Source organism: Marmota marmota, unplaced genomic scaffold (genome assembly GCF_001458135.2).
Source record: "Marmota marmota marmota unplaced genomic scaffold, marMar, whole genome shotgun sequence".
NCBI classification, from domain to species: domain Eukaryota; kingdom Metazoa; phylum Chordata; class Mammalia; order Rodentia; family Sciuridae; genus Marmota; species Marmota marmota.
This window is the reverse complement of record NW_026000119.1, coordinates 458,611-479,531: the sequence shown is the minus strand read 5'-3', so window position 1 is coordinate 479,531 and position 20,921 is coordinate 458,611. Positions and strand designations below refer to the sequence as shown.

General features: G+C 35.7%; 1 protein-coding gene and 1 long non-coding RNA gene across 5 annotated transcripts in view; one reads left to right on the top strand and one right to left on the bottom strand.

The window, feature by feature from the left end:
- Arhgap24 (Rho GTPase activating protein 24) overlaps window positions 1-20,921 on the top strand; it is a 486,377-nt gene that overhangs the window by 299,377 nt on the left and 166,079 nt on the right. The window contains exon 1 of one of the 4 annotated variants that reach the window (XM_048784719.1): window positions 13,103-13,277. The exons of the other annotated variants lie outside the window; for them this stretch is intronic. The gene's annotated coding sequence lies outside the window, so the exon portion shown is untranslated. Of the gene's footprint in view, window positions 1-13,102; window positions 13,278-20,921 lie in introns of those variants that run through there. 4 annotated transcript variants of the gene reach the window in all.
- On the bottom strand, window positions 2,307-11,314 carry LOC125611062. Its single transcript, XR_007341167.1, has 4 exons — window positions 11,084-11,314; window positions 10,555-10,604; window positions 9,913-9,980; window positions 2,307-2,492 (listed from the first exon to the last, which is right to left on the bottom strand). It is a non-coding gene; the product is annotated as an uncharacterized LOC125611062 (long non-coding RNA).

The following is a 20,921-nucleotide window of genomic DNA, read 5'->3' as shown; positions in this document are numbered from 1 at the left end:
ATTTTCCTGCCCTTAGAACTGGGGTTACGTTCAAGTTTCACAGAGAGGATTCAGAAGTCTTCTCCTCACACTAGGCTGACATTATCCATGCATAAGCCCAGTCCTGTGATGGGTGGTTCTGATGCCTCTGTGCCAAGATCTCTGGGACTCTGGGTGCTTGTCTGGCTTTGAAGCCCTGTCCCCTGGGCATACTGATAGGCATTTTCATCCTGTGTCATTCTACCTTGGTATCTAGATGGATGTTAGCCTTCAACTCCCAGCAGTATTGCTTAGTTAATTATTTTCCTTTCAATGGCTCTGACCACTCTGCACTTTAACCTGTTTTTATTCAGTGTGAATGCTTTGGTCATTTATATCTCATTCTCTCCAGTGCTGGGGGCCGGCCCCAGTGACCACCCTGTACTGCCACCTTTCTCCAGCAAGTCCTATAATCTCTCTGGGGCACTCCATGCACTATTATGCCAGGGATCTGCCACAGCTTTTGTGATGTCCCCAGTCCTGGAGAATTTATTTTTTTACCTGGAGGACTCAACGTTGGTCTCTATCCCTCTGAGCATTACTTTTTTTTTTTTTTCTTTATTCCCTCCCTTTCCCAGAACCATCCCCTCCCCGTGAAACTTTATAAGCACAATGTTGACCTATCTGGGGTTTAGGAGTTTGTCCCTACCAACTTACCCTAATAAATATGTTTATTTACTTGTTTCAACAGTTTTACATCACTGTTTATTACTTCTTAGAATGAAAGAAACCAAATGTTCCAGCATTCTTTTTTCATTTTTTTGTCCCAATTCCAAAAAAAAAAAAAAAATAGGCTTTTTATTTTATTGTGATCCTTTTGAGAAAACTGTGTAGCAGGCATCAGTATAGAGCAAGCAAGATCCTCAGAGTTAAGTCCTAAGGACTCCAGACAGGCATTTTCACACCTTGTTGGTTTCACCTCAGTACTTAGGCAGGTGTTAGCTTTCTAACTCCCTGAGGCACTGCTTTGTAAAGTTCTTCCTTTCAACTCCTCTCACCACTGCCCTACTTTTTGGTTCATTTTGTCATTTGGTCATTTACATGTCATTCTCTCTAATGCTCCTTCAGTTCCTAAGAAATAAGTGGGTTTTGTTTGTTTGTTTGTTTGTTTGTTGTAGTTATTGCTTTGTTTTGTTATCACCAGCCATTTTTACTTTCTTCAAGTAAGAAAGAATGGTCCTTCCTCAGCCTGTCTCAGGGTCTGATGATGTTCTGAGAGATGGCTTTCCAGATAGCACAAAGGAAGTACCTCCACTCCTTCTCCCCTCTGTCTCTGTTCATATTAGTGTACTTCTAAAAGCCATTGGAAAGAAGGAATGTCAAGATAATTCATCAACTGGGTATCCAATATGGAGCACGGGGAAGATCCTGGTGGTCTGTTTGTTTCAGGGTCTCTAGGTTGATGTCATGCAGTCAACAGACAATGTTTGGAATATACACCGATCAAAAGTCTCTGACAGTATTTTTCCTCTGGCTGTATTTAGTCTAAAGAAAGTATGTTGTATAAGCTAACAATGTATGTAGGAATTAATCACCTACCTTCACACTACTCAAAGATCCAAGGGCTTTTAAAGAATTTGTTCTGGGAAAACAACAGGCTTAGGATGTTCATGGAGCTTCTCAGATTGAAAATTGTTTCTTCCTCTTCCCTGTTGGTCTCCTTTCTACATATTCTTAAGTCTTCTATCCTACCTCAAGGACCTTCAGCACCTAACTCTAAGCTCTCTTATTGTTTTGTAAAGTTTCTGGGGAGACAATGATAGAAGATAAAGAAAGCTTAGTCAAGTTGACTGGGCAGGGTTTCCATATCAAAGGAGTGAAAAGTGGTGAAAGGCATCAGCCATTCTGAGTTTGTTGCAGGGGTTTGATAGGGTGGGTGTCAATGTCAAAGACACATAGCAAGGAGTAGGGAACATTCATGTCTAATTAAGGTATTTTTCTTTCTGTAATTCCCCTGCATTCTACCCAGGATGAGAATATAAACTGCCCCCTTCCCAGGTATATTTGAAAGCACATGATCTTTAGACTCAAACTGATTCACCACTACCTGATCTGTAATTTGGAAAAACCACTTAAAATTTTGAAACTTAGTTTCCTCATCTGTAACATTATAAAATCATAAAATGAGATAAAATAAGAGTCTATCTTTCTGGCACATTGGGAGGATGATAAAAATGTATTCAAAGTCTTTGGAATATAACCACTGCTCAATAAGTGGTAGATATTACTTAAGCTGGTTTTGTGAAACTTTCAGCCTTGCCCTTCATATAAATGAAGCACCAACTTTGTTAAACAGTATCTTCTTCATCTTTAATTTTCAGACCAACATAGCTGTATGGCTTTGAGACATGACTTCAACTTTATATAACCCAATCTTTTCACATGTGAAATAACAGGGATAATATCCCAAATAATGGTAGAGCTCTGCAAGTCCACGATTCTTGTAGTGTGTTATCCTTTTTTTTTTCTTGATCCTAATTAAAGCAAAGAACAGTATACACATCAGTAGGCTTCATTATATAGCACAGCACCAATCAGAAGCATGGACACTGCAGTCAGATAACCTGCATCACTAATTACAAGTCCTCCACTTAACATGACTGAGTCTTGACAACCTGTGGCAGGTCTCTTAGTTTCATTCCTCAGTTTCTTAATTTTCTGGACTTCCATCACACCATGTAATTTCCCAAAGGGTCTAACGATAAAAATCTTTTATACATAAACTTCTATGCTTTCATTTATTATGATGGTGTTCTGCTTTCCAAATGCAGCAAGTAGTTTTAATGAAAATATTAAATTGTTTTTACTGAGGTTGGCTAAACACAAGCTCACTTTTTGACCCAGGGGTCCTTTTATTTCTATAAATTTATTCTAAAAGGAAACTTTGAAAAGAAATCTACAGGAAAATATAAATGTTTTTGTTTTATTTAACCCAGGGGTGCTTTACCATGGAGCAATATCCCAGTTCTTTTTATTTTTATTTTGGTATGAGACAAGGTCTCACTAAATTGCTGAAGGCCTCACTGATTTGCTGAAGCTGGCCTTAAACTTGAGACCTCTCCTGCCTCAGCCTCCCAAGCTGCTGGGATTACAGGTGTGTGCCACCATGTCTGGCTCCGTAAATGTGCTTAGTAGTATAGTAGTGTACAATTTTACCCCCCAAAAAGCTGGAAAAAAAGTCAAAGTTATGGTCCCAAGCTGGGAAAACAGAAATAAACTATCATATTAATTTAAAAAATCTATGCAGGCATTGAAAATCACAAATATAATAACTATTTTATTTCTGTATTTTATACTTTACAAAGTTTATCATAATATTATATCACATTTGAAGATTGTGGATAAAAGAAAAATGCTTATAAAATGTTGTAAGTGAAAGGATAAATAAAACCTCTATGTGTGAAGTATTACCACAACCACATAAAACTCTACATATAGAAAAAAAATACATATATATACATTTACACATATCTGTGTGTATATTTAGATAGAAAGATATACACACTGTATGGTAATGAGTTTATATATCTAATTTTCTTTACTATTAAGGTCTTTACATTTAAATAGAAACTTGTCCCGATGATAAACTACTAGTTTTCAAGCAGGAGGCAATTACACTAACAAATAGGATTGTCTTTCTTCTTGATAGAATATAATCCTTAAAACAGATTTTGGCTATTAATATGCTATGCATGCATAAGCTACCATTTTTCAATTATTTTTTATAAACTAAGATGAAATTTCATAGAATGATATTCGGTCATTCCATAAAAATACAATTTTATGCAGTTTCTAAAAATAGCTGGAATTTCCCAGTACCATTTGTTGAAGATGTTATCTTTTCTCCAGTGCATGTTATTGGCACCTTTGTCTAATATAAGATAATTATAATTTTGTGGGTTAGTCTCTGTGTCCTCTATTCTGTACCATTGGTCTACCAGTCTGTTTTGGTGCCAATACCATGCTGTTTTTGTTACTATTGCTTCAACAAATGGTGCTGGAAAAACTGGAAATCCAAATGCAACAAAATGAAATTAAACCCCTATCTCTCACCATGTACAAAACTTAACTCAAAATGGATCAAGGACCTAGGAATTAAACCAGAGACTCTGAGTCTACTAGAAGAAAAAGTAGGCCCTAATCTTCATCATGTGGGATTAGGCCACAACCTATAACAATATAATTAAAACCAAAAATCAATAAATGGGATGGACTCAAATTAAAAAGTCTCTTCTCAGCAAAAGAAAGAATCTGTGAGTTGAACAGAGAGCCTACATTCTGGGAGCAAATTTTTACCCCTCACACATCAGATAGAGCACTAATCTCAAAAAGCTAAGCACTGAAAAAACAAATAACCCAATAAACAAATGGGCCAAGGATCTAAACAGACACTTCTCAGAAGAGGATATACAATCAACCAACAAATATATGAAAAAGTGCTCATCATCTCTAGCAATCAGAGAAATGCAAATCAAAACTACTCTAAGATATCATCTGACTCCAGTCAGAATGGCAGCTATTATGAAGGCAAACAACTGTAAGTGTTGGCAAGGATGTGGGGGAAAAGGTACACTCATACATTGCTGGTGGAACTACAAATTGGTATAGCCAATATGGAAAGCAGTATGGAGATTCATAGGAAATCTGGGAATGGAACCACCATTTGATCCAGCTATCCCTCTCCTCAAACTATACCAAAGGAATTAAAAACAGAATACTACAGGGACATAGCCACATGGATGTTTATAGCAACACAATTCACAATAGCTAAACTGTGGAGCAGACCTAGATGCCCTTCAGTGGATGAATGGATTAAAAAAATATGGCATATATACACAATGGAACATTACTCAGCATTATAAGAGAATAAGATCATGGCATTTGCAGGTAAATGGATGGTGCTGGAGAAGATAATGCTAAGTGAAGTTAGCCAATCCCCAAAAAACAAATGGTGAATGTTTTCTCTGATATAAGGAGTATGACTCATAGTGGGGTAGGGAGGGGGAGCATGGGAGGAATAGATGAATTATAGATAGGGAAGAGGGATGAGAGGGAAAGGGAGGAAATGGGAATTGCAGTAGTGCCCAAATTAAGATTTGGAATAACACAAACACATACATTTGTTTAGGTACAGGCCAAACTGAAGATATTATATAAGTAACAGAATCTTCTGTTTTTCTTGAGAGAGTTCTTCAAAGATTTTCATTTTATTTTTGAGCCTCCAGCTTAATAATATCTGAAGAGCACAGTGAACTCCCAATCCCATCCACGTTGATTCTGTTTAAAAGTCAAATCTCATTCTTTGGAAATACAGCCTTGGTCAGCTAATAAAGCTTTTTATCCATGTAAGCATTTTAGAAAACTTTATTCCCATTTAAAAAGGGAACTCATGGCTATGACTTAACTACTAAAAAGGAAAATGCTCAATTCTTGTGGATTTTGTCTGAGTACTTTAAAAATATTTAACCAACTAGTAGGAGGCAAATAAATTTTAGGATAAGTCCAAATAATCAGACTTTAATGTTTGAGACTCTGATTCTCAAGAAAATATACATTGAGGACCTGAATCTGTTATTTAATTATCAGGCTAATGTTTGTTTGGTGTTTTTTGTTAATCCTAAAACCTCTGACCCTGGCTCCTGGTTAAACCAGAAAGATACATGGAGCACAAACCAAAGTAAGTAAGCCTCAAGTAGCATCAGAGATGTAATGTCTCCCATTTGTCTTGCTCACTCCAAGCCAATTTAGGTTTCCATTACAAAAGAGATGTATCTGAAATATGTGCTAAAACAATATAATTTCTTAGGAAACAATAACTTTTCTTGTTCATATAGGTACTGTTAGTTCACCATTCATCTTTTAGAAATGGACAAGTTACCCTAAGACTGTGGTCATGTACTCATGAATGGGTATCATGCTATTTATATCTGTACCATAACCATTCTCTCTAAATTGGAGTCTACCATATGCAAACATGCACATGTATACATCCATCATTTTCCGTATATCCCATTTTTATATCTTATAATTCAATGGAACCCAAACTGCTCTAGATTTTCCTCATACTGTAATACTGTAGCATCTAGAATCTTGTTCTGTGTACTGGAGGACATTTTCAGTGCAGATAGTAAGAATAATGGTAATAACATGTCTGAAGGTGAAAATTTCCACCTAAAGAAATTATAAGTATGACAAAGTAGCTATGTCAAGAAATATGTTTTCAAAAATGACCCCCACATCATGAACGGAAGTTACTGTATTTCTTTCTCCCTTTTTCATTCCCTTCCTTCTTTTCTCTTTCTTTCTTCTGTTTTTCTTTCTTTCATTACGTTGAAGTAATAGTCATTGCAGAGCATTTAAAAATCAGGAAAACAAAAATACAATCGTTATTATCTCATTACTTAGAGATAAATCTCACAGTATAAAGTATATATTTTATATTTTTCTGTACTATGAAATATTGATTACAAAATGTGATCATTGTACCCCCTATTTTCTCATATGCTTGATTGGGTAATGTATTATTACTTTCTGTAATATGTAACACATATAATAATATACATAATAACAATATATAATTAAAATATGTTTAAAAAACTCTTACATAGCCCTCTAATTTTAATCATGATTGTAACATGGCATTTGGATGTATATTAAGTTCTCTAAAACCCAGGACATTGCTGTTGATGTTTTTGAAAGTTTTCTCCCAAGATTCCACTTGGTGGAATACAGGAATACCTATGTTCCTGGATATCTCAGATTCCCTGAAGGAGCCCTGAACTTAGCACTCTGGTGGAACTGCAGCTGATTCTATAATCACCCACCTCAGGCTGCCTGGTACCTGCTGAGAGCCACCTGAGGAATATGTCTCATGCCATGTGAGTGTGAGGTAAAATTGTACTACACAGCTATATTTTTACAAAGATTTCAAGTATGTCCAATGATCTCCATCATTATTTTTTAAAAATAACTTTAAATGCTCCCATATTCCTTTCCTTACATTCACAAAGGGATATTCTTTTTTTTTTCTTCATACGTTTCTGTTTCCAAATCCAATTAAATGTGTTTAGGAAAGTATTGGGTAAAACTAGGACTAGTTCCTCACATTTTAGGGTAGAAAAGTGATTAATATATGCATCTTTTGTACCTAGAAATAAAATTGCCATTCAATAAAAAATATGTTTAAAAATGTGGAAAATTAGAACTGTTCAGGAAGTGTTCAATTTCAATCATTTTAACTACTGATGGTGCTTGTGTTTATGAAGGCTTCAGTTACAACTTTTTAACTTTACAGTGATGCAAAGGCTGTATGTATTCAGCAGAAAGTGTAATATGAGTTTTGAATTTTGGTCTTCATAGGCTAATGGTATATGGTATGATCTTCTCTTGCCATGCTAAGCAACAGTGAGGCACAGCTCACAGTCAACAACATGATCATGAGAGTGAACAGAGATGCTCTACAGTGTACTGTGTGGCTAAGTGAAGATGTTCAGTTTGTTAGATGTATTAAATGCATTTTTTATTTATGGTATTTTGGAATTGTGATAGGTGTATTAGAATGTAACCCTATCTTAAGGTAAAGAGCATGTATATTTCCATATATCTTTAGTAGTAGGTAAAAAGACCTCACAGTTTGTCTTTAAACATCCACATAAAATGATTACAATCCTAAAAGCTTACATATTTCTGGTTACACTTGGTTTTCATCTAAATGACTTTCACAGATTCAAGGTATAATCAAGTAAAGTTGTTCCAAAGTTCTGAAAAAAGGAGCAGAATTGAAGAGAACAGAAGGGGAAAAAAAGTGTTCAAAAATGCTTTTTCTTATTAGTTTTCAAGTTAGAAAAAATTCCATTCTGCTCATCCATGAACCCCATTGTATCCTAAATGGACGGACTCCAAAGACTTTAGGCCAGACTCCATTAAGAATTGACTTAAACATCACCACTAGGACAGGCCAGGAAGGCTTCTTCAAGAACCAAAGAAGGGCCTGAGGATGTAGCTCAGTGGTAAAGTTCTTTCCTGGTATGTAGGGCCCCCTGTGTTCAAATCCCAGCTCTATAAGAAGAAAACAAAAGAAGCAACCAAAAAAAAAAAAAAACTAACACATCTTTACTCTGGTCACTATTGGAATGTCATCCATGCTTCTGAATGATTTTTTTATCATACTTTTACATTTCAATGCAATTTTCTTTTCAAATTATAATTCTGAAACCAGGATCTCAAAACCCAAAAGACAAAAATAAAATTTCTGAGACAAAGAAATGGAGGAAACACCATGAAATTATTTTATGCTCTGGTAAAAGACCCTTAGGCAATTACTGGCTGTACTGAATATAAAAAAAGAAAATATATATTTTTTAAATTGCCTTTACTTTTAAAATACATGACAGCGGAATGCATCACAATTCTTATTACACATATAGAACACAGTTTTTCATATCTCTATATATAAAGTATGTTCACACCAATTCATGTCTTCATACATGTACTTTGGATAATGATGTCCATCACATTCCACCATCATTGCTAACCCCCTGACCCCTCCCTTCCTTTCCCACCCCTCTGCCCTATCTAGAGTTTGTCTATTTCTCCCATGTTCCCTTTCCCTACCCAACTATGAGTCATCATGTGGGATTAGGCCCCAACTTCCTTAATAGGACTCCTATAGCACAAGAATTAAAAACAAGAATCAATAAATGGGATGGACTCAAACTAAAAAGTTTCTTCTCAGCAAAAGAAACAATCTGTGAGGTGAAAAGGGAGCCTACATCTTGGGAGCAATTTTTTACCCCTCACACATCAGCTAGAGCACTAATCTCTAGGGTACATGAAGAACTCAAAAAGCTAAACACCAAAAAAATAACCCAATAAATAAATGGGCCAAGGACATGAACAGACATTTCTCAGAAGAGGATATTCAATCAGTCAACAAATATATGAAAAAATGTGCATCATCTCTAGCAATTAGAGAAATGCAAATCAAAACTACTCTAAGATACCATCTCACCCCAGACAGAATGGCAGCTATTATGAAGACAAACAACAATAAATGTTGGTGAGAAAGGGGTGAAAAAGGCACACTCATACACTGCTAGTGGGACTACAAATTGGTGCAGCGAATATGGAAAGCAGTATGGAGATTCCTTGGAAAACTTGAAATGGAACCACCATTTGACCCAGCTATCCCTCTCCTTGGTCTATACCCAAAGGACTTAAAAACAGCATACAACAGGGACACAGCCACATCAATGTTTATAGCAACACAATTCAAAATAGCTAAACTGTGGAACCAACCTAGATGCCCTTCAGTAGATGAAGGGATTATAAAAATATGGCATATATACAGAATGGAATATTGCTCAGCAATAAAAGAGAATAAAATCATGGCATTTGCAGGTAAATGGATGTAGTTGGAGAAGATAATGCTAAGCGAAATTAGCCAATCCCTCCCCCCCCAAAAAAAAAACAAATGGCAAATGTTTTCTCTGATATAAAAAAATATCTTACTATGGTAGTATAATAATTAAATACCAAGAACGGTTTCCATTTTTATTATTTCTGAATTGAGACATAATTGAAAATTTTCCTTTTATATCTTATTTTGTTGAAAAATAACTGCAATGGCCTTTCTTTTTTTTCTTTTTTTTTAAATTCTGACTTTGACTCTTTTCTTATCCTTCACTGAGAAATAGAATGGGTTTGGTAATGAGAAAATAGCCTTTTAACTTTGTCATGTGTTATACATGTTATACAACATATTAACTCATTTAAAAACTTTATCATTAGTTAAATCTGATACCACCAGAATAAGCAGGTTGCAGTGAACTTCAAAAGCACATTCTAAGCTGAGGTAGCATTGCAATAAATACCAAACAACTGAAGACTCCTTACTTTTATGTGCATCCTTAAGGATCTCAGGATACTGCTAGGATTTTCTTTTGTTTTCACTCAGAATTTAGCTAGAAAATTGAGACAAAATACATGTAATCTTTTTTATTACTTATTTTAACTTTCTACTACCTTAGTTAGTAACCTTAGTACTATAAGTATTATTTCTCTTTTTACTGAATGTATCTAAAAACAGCAAATTGTTTCTATTTGTAAGACTTTCAGATTCATAGTTTCCTATGGCTAAATTTGGAGAAAATGAAGAGCCTGGTTTCATGAGAGATTTTAGATTGTACATTCTATAGATGAAATTTTCAAAAGCAGAGGCAAGGTATAATCAGTGGCATTCTCAAAGAAAACTGAAAAAAAAACTGGAAAAAGGGGATATTGAAGGCAGAAACAAACTGTTTGAGAATTTGGTATGAATTGGACTAGTGGCCTGAGGATACAATTTAAATATTTTTCTTATAGCTGGGAATGACACTCATACCCAATGTAGGGTTGCAATTCAGATTCTGCCTCCAGCTTTACAATCAAATGGGTAGAAAGAACCTGTTATTTATTAATGTCCTTAAACTCAAGAGACTGAAAATAGAATTACCATAATATACTCCAAACTGTAGTTGGAAAAAAAATTCTTCTTACCTTTAAGATCAAGAGATTGCCTTGCTTCATTTTAGGGCATTCCTCAGGGCCTGGTAATTTAAGCAAATTAATATAAATTAGTGCATGATTTGTATTTTTAAAAACAGAGTAGCTTTCTACTACAGAGAAAGACTTCTGAACTTGCTTTTTCAACTTGAGAGATAGGACCCCATTTTTAAAATAGTCTTGGCTCCTATTGACAAAAATTGCCTGCATCTTGCCACAAGTTAATTGTTAAAAAAAAAATTAAAATGTATTTTTTTTAAAAAAACTCTGAACTCCTTATAAAATTTACTTGCCTGGTAAATACACTCAAGAAGTTTTCTTGGTAATTTGCATTTTTGCCTTTCCTATCTTGCTATGTAAAAGGCAAATTTTATTTCTTTTCTCTGAGAAAGTTATACTTTAACTCAGAATATGGAACTCTAAGATATGCAGACCTTGGTTGTAATTCAAACTCCACCACTCACTAGTTTATAGTGTGTAGGCTAATTATTCTCATCTCTAAAATAAGAATAATAACAACTACCTCATAAAAGTCTTAAGAGAATTAACTGAGATAATATTTCTAAAATTCACAGTCCTATATGTCTCATAAGACACAAAATGTGGTCACATTGTTAGTTCCTTGCCTCTTCTCCACCTGTCTTCCTGCCCTGGTCCTCCCTTTCCCACAACCTAACCTCTAAATAGTGCAAAAGTAATTGTTGGAACATTAGCATGAATGCCTAGATCCAGTTGTTGCTGAATTAACTCAGTAGTGAACTTTGCATTCCATCCCCAACCTTTCCCCACCATTAATTCTCTTTCCCAACCCCCTGGAACACAGGAGTACACCAGGACACCCAGCTAACCGTGAAAACAGTCATGCATGTGAGTATTTTTTATCAGTTTCAACTGGTCTGATTCTGCCTCCAAGACTAGACAGAACTCCTGTTGCTCACAATTAACTGACTCTGGCCATGTGGTGACTGCCATCAAGACCTGCTACAAACAGAACAGCAGTTCAATAAAATCCTAAACTCTATTTATAGCCCACTTGAAACAAGCACTCTCCTATGAAGCTCAAGGAGCCCTCTCTGAGAATACAGAAAACAATTCACTGGTCCTGGTACTAACTAGGGCAATTGAAGGGAGATAAGTGCATTTTCCCAGCAAGCACATTTTCCCCAGCACTCTGCAATATACAAAGCATTTTTTCCCACACATTGTTCCATTTCAACTTCACACCACCCAACCCAGGAAGTAGACAAAGAAAATGCTGGCAACAAATCCCTGTTTCATAGATTGCAAGACTGATGCCTAGGAGGTTAAATAAATTGCTGGTTAACTGGTGGTTGGAGGAAGGGAAAGGAAAGTGGCTAAACTGTGAGCACAATTTCTTGTTCAAGCAATCACTCTACAATTCAGTAAATAATTATTTGACTATATGAAAAATTTACAACTAAAAAGAAATACTGTTTCATAGAGTATTTGTAAGTATTAATATTTTTCCTTCTGCATTTCTGAGAACATCAAAACCTGAGAAATGAAAACTTGGAGATACTTTACAGAGAAACACTTTTTTAAAAAATATGTTTTCTTTGTTATTGTTGTTGTAGTTGAACATAATACCTATTTTTTTAATCAATTTATTTTTATGTGGTGCTGAGGATCAAACCCAGGGCCTCACACATGCTAGGCAAGCACTCTACCACTGAGCCACAACCCCAGCTTCTACAGAGAAACACTTTATAAACATGTCAGCATCTATATAGTATATACATACAGAGCAATTGCATTTTGTGCAAGAAATATCTTCTTGTAGATGCCCAAACTAAAATGTGCATAAGTCAAGACTAATCTTGAAAAAGATGGTAGGAATTTTTATGAGAAATTTTAATTGATTCTGTCAGTCAACTCTGAAATAACAACATCTTTATTATTTTTTTTTAATATGGGAGTTGTTTGCACAATTCCAGTATGTAAGCAAAACATGAGACTTAATTAATATGGTTTAGTTTATGGATCTGAAATTTTTTTGCTCTTAGAATAATTATTTTGATTTTGACAAGTGCTTTAATTTTATGAAACTCTTCTTCAAGCCTTGTTGCTTGGAAAATATAGGAAAAAAATTGTTTGACTTGAGAAAGATATCTCGTCAATTAGTATAGCTACCATGAAGACTGCCAGTGTGTGTGTGTGTGTGTGTGTGTGTGTGTGTGTGTGTGTAGGAGAGAGAGAGAGAGAGAGAGAGAGAGAGAGAGAGAGAGAAAAGGAGAAAGAGATTATTGCTTAATGAATGCCCCCCGGGGTTAGCTCCTTGGCTTGATGCCATGTGAGATTCTCAGATTTACTGCTTCTGTGACCTCCTATTGTCCCAGCTCTGATTTATGGAATTTGGTATTTTTTGAAAGGCAAGGTGTCTGGAGTTTAGGGTCTTTCCTTGACAGCCGTTCCTCTCCCCCGTACAGTCAGTCTGATTTTATTCACCTTGTGGTGACCTTGCAGAACTCAGCATTTTTACCTGGGCTCAGTAGCTGGGGAGCCCACTAGCGCTGGCTGGGAGAGAGCCGGTGGTTTCCATTCCTGGGTGATGGAGTCATGGGAGAAACTGCAGTGAGCAAACACAGAGTAGGACCTGAGCCGGGCTCGAATGTGCTTTAAGCAGCTCAGGACAGAGCAGCTGCTCTGTCTCCCAGCCTGCATTTGTCACTGACCACTGAAGTGTGTGTTTGTGCAAGGTGAGAGTCGGGGGCTTTTTCCTTAATTTGGAGACAAATTGCCAGGTATTGCTGTTAATTGTGTTTGATAATTTGGGGATATGTATAACACCACAAATTCAGGACCTGAACTATGCTTGGTTTTATTTTTGCCCTTGTATTCTGTCACTATCCATTCAGCTCTCCTGGTGTCCAAATTGTGGCAACAGATTGGGCATGGAGCTGTTCTTCTGCGCCGAAATGTGATCATTATAAGTGCCATTTTTCTTGGATTCTTTCATTAATTGCTGCTGCCAAATCACATAACTGTTCATATGCAGAATTCCAGTGCTTACTGGAAGGCATATGAAAACTGCTTCAGATGTTAACCTGATAGATATTTTTTTGAGTACTTGCTGTGGTATATTCTTTGCTTCATCCACTTGGCAGTGGTCGAAACTTTCCAGAGTAGAGTGCCATGAGGTCTGATCTGATGATAAGAATAACGTGGAGTTTTCTGTGTGTTTTCTTGTGAAAATGAAAACTTCTACTTGGCCTTTGGTATGCCTGTGTGTGTGTGTGTGTGTGTGTGTGTAGGAGGGGAGTGATTTTGAAACAACCAAGACCAAAAAACAAACAAACAAACAAACAAACAAACAAACCTAGATAATAATTGCTATCGTTTTGAGGTGCTTATAATTATCATAATTAACCTAATGGAGCTTTTGTTTTCAGCATATTTGAACTGTGTGACTTCACATTCTGTGTGTACAGGACAATACAACTATTGAATAAGCTTGTGAAAGTATGTAGGAGCATAGATTATGTCCTCACTAGGAGTACACACAATAGGAGTCAAAACTACTCTCTTGGGTAAACAGATGGGCCTTAATCCTGAGCCAGTTTTGTATGTTAGCTACTCAAGTAAATCTATAAAATCGGTATAAGGGGCACACTGTTTTCTGGTAACTAAGTAAATATACAGAAGATTCGTATACATGAAATACATATTGTATAAAAGTGAAAAATGCAGGAATTTAGTATTGTATAGGTAGAAAAAGAAAAAGTTAGAAAAGCTATTAAATTTAGAAAGGAGAAAAAAAGTACAAAACAATAAAAAAAGTAATAATGAGGGAGTACTGAAAAGTACTCTAGATTCTCAAATTTTTATGTCTAATGAAAGAATAATAACATGTTTAAGGAAGTTCAGAGTCAGCAGAAACAAAGCCAAGTGCAAAAATTCTTAATAAAACACATTGTCAACTGTGGAATGTACTTGTCTGTCTTAATTAAGTTGAATTCTTTTGCTGAGAAACATAAAATTAATTGAAAAACATTACATATTTAAATTGCATTTCTAACTGGTCTCCAGTAAGTTTTAAATACTAATAAATAAATTTATTTAACTACAATGAGCAATTATTTTAAACAATTAACAAATAACCTACAATAACAAAATCATCCTAGTTTTGAATTAAGTTTAGTTTAGAAAAAAATTCTAGTATTCTAAATTAGTATGTTACCTGTTTCTACCTACATACAGACTGGTAAGTTCCTTGGGCACTGTCTTCATGGTCTCTTTGCTTTCATTCTCTTGTAAGAACACTATGGACTGATCAGCAGAAAATGCCTGTCTGAATCCAACATTGTCATGCTTCTTTTGCAAGCTTAGAACAAGAAAGGTTTCATTTCACAGATGTGGAACTGGAGGTATACAAAGGAGTGATGATTGACATTTCCATATTGGAGCCTGTACCACATTGACTTTTCTGCTGCCATGATCTAAAAATGTGGCCACTTCTTTAAAAAATGTTTAACTTGCTTTTACTACCATGACTGGACAGATGCATATGAGGATCTCTAATCACTGATTAACATATGAATACCCATATCTCTCTGATAATAAGAGTTCAATATGTTCAAATGTGATCCATGGGTACCCATAGTCTTCTTCCATGCAAAAAGACTAGAAAGTTAGTCATCTATTAAATGAGACACAATCAATGTAAATAGCTAGGTAAAGCCTTGAATGGTGCCTGTGTTTATTCTTTAGATAACTAGCTTACTTCAAAATGCAAAGAGGTTTAGAAGGTTTAGAGATTATCAGTACTGACCTCAAAGTACATACCAGTCTGGTCAAACACATTTACTTCTATGTAATTAAACTTCCCTAGTTGAAGGAAAACATTAACCTTTATGTATTTATTTGATAATAATCTCTAATTTTCTAAAATGCAAAAACATTGTATTCTTGCTCCCTCTTTTTCTCTAAGCTTGATACTTTTATTCCAGACTTTCAACTTATTAAATCCTTAATTTACTGAATGTTGTTTCTTTGCCCTACCCAAAATTTCTACACTTTGGCCAAGAAAGCAGTTATGATTTATCCTCTGGGACTGGGGAAAGACCCACATCCCCTGAGATCAATTGATCGCTTCCCATTGGCTGAGCAGGAAATGGGTGGGTAGTGGGAAAGGGAGATAAATGGCTACCATACAGATAGTAACTATTCCTACTGTAAAAACTTAATATTTCTGTGATTCATGCTGGTTTATCCATCCAACCTAGCTAGGTCTGGAAACCTATATACTGACATGCTTTTACTTTCATAGATTTTTGGTAAACTGAGATGAAACATGATTTGTAGTACATGGGGTGGCTTTAAGTATTATCAGTAGTTTTTAATCTCTTTACTTCAGCCAATAAGTTCTACTCTGCCTACAAACTCCTTAGAAAGAAGTGTAGATTCAGATAAAATAATGAACACTTATATAACTTTTAACTATTTCTTCTAAATTCCTTGAAGTAGGCCTAAGTTGTTTGCAGAGAAGGAACATGGAAGGCAAGGTTGTAATATGACTAATTATCTGGAAATGTCCCTCTGAGGTCACAAGGTTCCTCAGTAGAACCCTGAGCTGCAAGGACTGGACTTGGCCACTGGAATAGGAACAGGTGGTGACAGATGATTTGCTACAGAGTCAGGGACTATAGGCATTTTCTGCAAGTCTCCAAGTTTGCCTCATTTATCTTGCTATTTTGTTGTTGTTGTTTTTCCCTGTGAAGGATCTAACCCAGGGTCTCCTATGCTAGGCAGTGTTCGAAACCAAGCCACAAATCCAGCCCCTGGCTTAATTATCTTGAATCGGATGTGTTTCCTAAGGAAATACAAAGGATAGAGTCTGGTTGCTAGAAGATGTACCTAGATCATGACAGCTGTCGTCATTGGCCACCACAGGAGGTACCCACCGACCAAAGTAATTATCTTAAATACATATTATAGGTTGAGTATACTTTACCCAAAATTCTTAGGACCAGAAGAGCTGCAGATCTTTACTTTTTAGGGATTTTGGAATGTATACATATACCCAATGAGGTATCTTGGAAATGGAACTCAGGTGTAAACATGAAATTCATTTATGTTCCACATGCACTTAATATGTATAACCTAAAATAATTTTAAACAATATTTTTAGTGCACCTGTGTTTTGATTGCAATGTATCATATGAGGCTAGGTGTGGAATTTTCCACTTTTCGTGTCATGTTGGCACTCAAAAAGTTTCAGATTTGGGAGCACCTTGAATTTGGAGATTAGGGATGTTCATCCTGTATTATAATCAATACAATACCTGTCTTAAACATTTAAGTTGTTTCTAGTAGGGTGGGCTTCCCAAATAACTACCTCTTGCCAAGGGAATTTCTAAAAATTCTATTACAATATATTGAAATTGATAAAAAATAAACTTCTTAATGCTCTTTTCTGATTGAATATTTTAAAGATCAGCATACTCTGAGCATTTTGATGTTAAAGTATATAACAAATGGGAAGCTGTCCCTTCCTCAACTTTTATTCTCTTTTGGAATGAGGTTTCATTTGACGTAATTCAACAGAATGTGACAATGTGGAAAGGGGTTATTTTGTAGTTATAAAGAAGTGTCTCCTCTCTTTCTAAATTCATGTAAGAACTATGTTTTCAAATGGTAAGTTTTGTTTATTCCATATGGCGATGCCAACAGATGATTGCTCTTGAAAAGGCAGCAGTTTGTCATTCTTAAGTTCCCAAGAAGAAGAGATATGTCACACCAGTCAAGGACCACATAGAGAAGCACCAAAGTCAGTCAGGAGGTAGAGAGTCAGTGGAAAACAAAGGCAAGAACCTTTTGGTTTGCACATGAAGGAACAGACAAGAGGAGGTAAGTAGTTCAGAACTGGGCAGTTTGGATAAGTCCAGTGAGCTCTGGAGTTAGAAGCCTTCTGTAATTGTCTGGTATTTGGTCCTAGGGATGCAGCAAATGAATAAGGCCTAGTATGGGAGCAGTATGGTTGGAGAATGTGTTCTGGATTGATTGATTTGCATGTGAAAGTCAGGTGTTGAGGGGAGCTTGCTGCCTCCAGGTATGGGTTCACCCTGGGAAGGCCAATCTCTCTACTGTCACCAGGACCCTGATGTCAAAGCATAAGAGATAAGAAGATTAAAAGGCATGATTAGTACAGACTAATACACCAATACAGAAATAGCCTGACTACTAAGTACCATTTTGCCAATGGTGGTGCTCTCCTGATTAGTCCTTCATAGACAATAATTTTCTGAGAACAAATTTGCCCCATAATACAGCTAACTCTTAGTTAACTCCAGAAAAGTTTTTTGCTTGTTTTTTTTTTAATCCAATACTTTAAACCAACCGAAAAAGTTGAAAAGAAATGAATCCTCTTTACTAAATAAGTTCAGGACATTTACTTCCCCTGTACAATGACTTACTATTTGATTTAGAGTCTAACAATAAATGCTTCCACATTCAAGTCTAGTAAGCATGCTAATTAGGCTAGAATTATTAAAGAAATTATCTCTTTGCAGATTCATCATTCACCTTTGGTTGGAACCCTCATTTGGCACATAATAGTTTCTCAATAAATAATTGTCAAGTAAACAAATAAATGAGTAAATCAATCAAACATTGACAGATTTTCTGCAGATTCCCTAAGAACCTTTTAACATTGTTTTCAGTCTGATTTTCATAATAAATTCAAAGAAGAAGAGTAAAATTGTGGTAATTATTTTGCTCCAACAAAAGCTGAATCTCTATCACTTAAAAATATTCATGTCCAGCCTGTGCCTTTATTAGCAAACATAAAATGTGTCAAAGGAAATACATAAGTTGAATAGCAATTCAGTTTTCAGCTGAACCAGCAGAAGTGTCGTCTGCAATGTCCTTACTTCTCAACTAAGCAACAATGCACACAGGTATTAAAGAGTTTTTAAGCAGTAGAAGAGGTTAATTGTAGAATAGATTAATATCTGCTCTCCTGAAAGAGAAAGCATGACTTCTCCCCCTTATATTTCTTCCATTTATTCATTGAATAATTAAAAAAGGAAAAAAAAAACATGTATATGGTGTTTCAGGGGAAATAAAATTATTTTACTCTTCCTAGACTTTCCATTCCAGTTATTAGAATGCCCCACTAGAATTCAGTGCATAAAAATTCATAACTTCAAAACTGTTGGGGAAGGATTAATGAGTCAATAAGACTTACTGGGTATTGGAACAACTAGATAGTCATTTATAAAAGAGTTAAAAAGATTTATTCCTTATACCAAAACAAATTCTAAAAGTGCCAAAGATGTAGAATATGAAATTAAAAGCATGTCAGAAGGCTTTGGTGTACTTACTATGCCAAACTCACCATACCACTAAGCAGCTGTGAGCAAGGGTAGAAAGGCTCTCTGCTGCTGGAGAGGGACTTCAGCTTGGTGACAATCATGGCCATCTCCATAGCAGAAGGAAAGGGTCAAAAGTGGAAATTTCTCTATACCATCAATTCCAGTATCCCCTATGCTTTTCAGACTCCCAAAGGCCAAACAAAAATGATACATATGCAGATCACAAACTTCCTATTTAATTTCAAAGCTGATGCCTGCCTGTGTTCCATGCTGTGAGCAGACAAGTATTAGGGGAAATAAAAACAAACAAACAAACAAAAAAAAAAACTTTTCTTGCTCTTAACTTTCCCGATTCGATTCCTCAATCTGACATTTGAATGAGGCCTCAAAGTGGGGTCACTCCCTGTGGTATCCGAAGGTATCTGGTCTGTGATTCCCAATGGTGAGACAATGGAATGAGAAGCCATCAGCTTTGCCTGTGCCCTTCAGAGTTATCAGATTAGATGGAACTGATTCCAAAAGCTATCAAGGATGCAACTTGGTGGGGAGCAGGAGGGCTCCAGTTGGAAAGGTTGTTTGTTTTTTGTTTTGTTTTTAGGTCTGTAGATTCTTACATTTTTCACTTCCCATTCCTCTTATTGATTTCTTTGTCCTGGAATTCCCTCCATTTCCCTTCCCTGACCTCCCATACCATCTCACACCATCTTCTGACCTGGATAAAAGAAACACTTATGTCATTCACGCTAAATTTCTCAGACTGGCAGTCTGTTTAGAGCAATGTGCAATGTTCCTAGCAACAGATTAAAGCAAATCCACAGAACTACAAAAGCCTGCAGGCATTGAAAAATTGCAGAGGACTACTTAGTTATATTTGGAATTTCTGTGGTGTGGATTTGTATTAGCTAAGAAACCCAGAAAAGTTGTTTAACATTTGAAACTGTATTTTTTAATAGAAACTTGGAAGGTACAACCAGCTTCTAAAACAGTCAGGATTAATTTATTCAAAGTCCTGCACATGAAGGCCAACTGTGTTAATGCTAAAATTTTTAAGCAGAGCATTTAAAGTGCACTGGAAGTTATAGAAGCATGATTGTAATTATCAGAAATATTTTATATTAGTTAAGAATACAGGTAGGATCAGCTAGATCTGTTTTGAAAGACTTGATTGAGCCGTTTGACAATGGAAAGTCATTTAACCTTTCTATGCTTCTATTTTATATCTGTAATATTAGCAGAATCATGTGTTGTGAAGTTTAATAAAATACGTATGAAGATTTGTCTATAGTAGAAGAAACAATGGAAAATAATTCATGAATGGTGATATTTTAAATAATAGGATTACCATAATTTTGTGGAGAAATGAGGTTTTCTAGATTGGATGAAAGCATATAGTAAGGGAAAATTATGAGGCAGAATAAGATAATAATGGGAAATAAAACAGGGAAGATCTGACTAACATAAAACAGAGATTTTATTAGCATGGTATGCAACCTCCCTTTAAGAGGCCTAACACAGTATCTTACTCATAACAGGTGCTTATTTGTATTTGACAATTGAATAGATAAAAGAAAAGAATGAGATAGGGACTATAATAATGCAGGAAAATGGCAGGTCTTTTAAAATATTTTTCCACTAAAAAAAAATTAAAATACCTCAAGAAGTCCAATGCAAAGTTTACTGTGTGGGTCAGATTTATCAATAAAACTGATCCCTTTTCTTTTCCTCCAAAATAATACAACAAAACCCAGAAGAATGCCTATGTGGTTGACCCAGTGTCTTCTTTATTGTCATCCATCAGAAGAAGAGAGGGAGAAATCTGTGCTCTTTGAACACACAAAGGAATGGCACACCTGTCAAACCAGAGGAAGGGAGCACCATGAAGTCAGTATGGTTTGTGGTAGAAGTCAAAGGGTGAACACACAGAGCCCAAACTGTAAAGATGATTAATCTTAAGGAAATGTCAGGATGGGATGAGGGCATCAACAAGGATGAGCTTTTGGTATTTGGTGAGGAACAAAGATATATATA